We start from the raw sequence: 1,019 nt of genomic DNA, 5'->3' as shown, positions 1-1,019 counted from the left end.
ACGTCTTTTTTTCTGTCTTCTTGGTGTGACCAGAAGCATCTGTCTGAGCAGAAAGCTTCTTGAGTATCGTCACTCCTGTGATTTGTGTGCTGGCCTAATTGGGGTCTTCACTAACATCCTGCTCTGGCACTGTTTTCATGGTCCCACGTTCGGTTTGTGTTACAGATCACAAATACCTTAGAGCAATAAAAGTAAAACATAAATCCATTCAAGTAACGTAATTACTTAAAGAAATAGTTGAGTTAGGCAAAGGAAAGCATCGCAAGAACCGTATCATGATTGTTTGCCCTTCCCTCATGAGATTTATGATTAAAACAATGGTGAATGAAATAAAAAAGGAGCTAGCCTGGAGCAAGGTGTTCAAGGTGTTGCATGTCTGATGAATCCTCATGAAAAAGAACATGCAGCCTCGGCCCAGCTAACTCTTAAACTTTCTCTTTGTCTGTTGTTTTTTCATTTTTCTTCAACCTCTTATTTCAAACATGCCGCTGGGAGGGAACCCATGGCATTACTGGGGCTGGTACCCAACGTTACCTATTATGATACTACAATAAACATTCCTGGGTGATTGCTCAGGATTTGTCCCCAACATCTCCAGGAATTCTAATGTAAGTATTACTAATCACTGATTTTCTTCATGCCCAGTGAAGCAAGCTCCGGGTTGAAGATGATGATAGGAATGTGGCTCTGAGTGATATTTTACATCCTATTGGGCTAATTTGTATAAAAATGGCGGAAACTGCAAATGAAGAGTACAATCATGTTCACACTGACAATATGGCAACTATATAGGGATCTGAATATCCCCATATGTAGGGGATGCCAAGAGCCAGACGATCTCTGAGCAAGATGATTTGCAGCTAGGGGGGTGGACCCTCGGGCAATTCATCCACAGGTGGTCCTTGAGCCTGAGCCCATGGTGATCCTTAGGCACGCAGTCATTGTCTAATACTCCACTCACCAGTCTTGTACTGTCTCAATAAAAGGCTACTGCGGGGGTTGCTCAGGGCTACCTGGCA

Source organism: Otolemur garnettii, unplaced genomic scaffold (genome assembly GCF_000181295.1).
Source record: "Otolemur garnettii isolate 467f Iridium unplaced genomic scaffold, OtoGar3 scaffold00040, whole genome shotgun sequence".
Taxonomy (NCBI): domain Eukaryota; kingdom Metazoa; phylum Chordata; class Mammalia; order Primates; family Galagidae; genus Otolemur; species Otolemur garnettii.
This window is presented reverse-complemented; position numbering follows the sequence as displayed.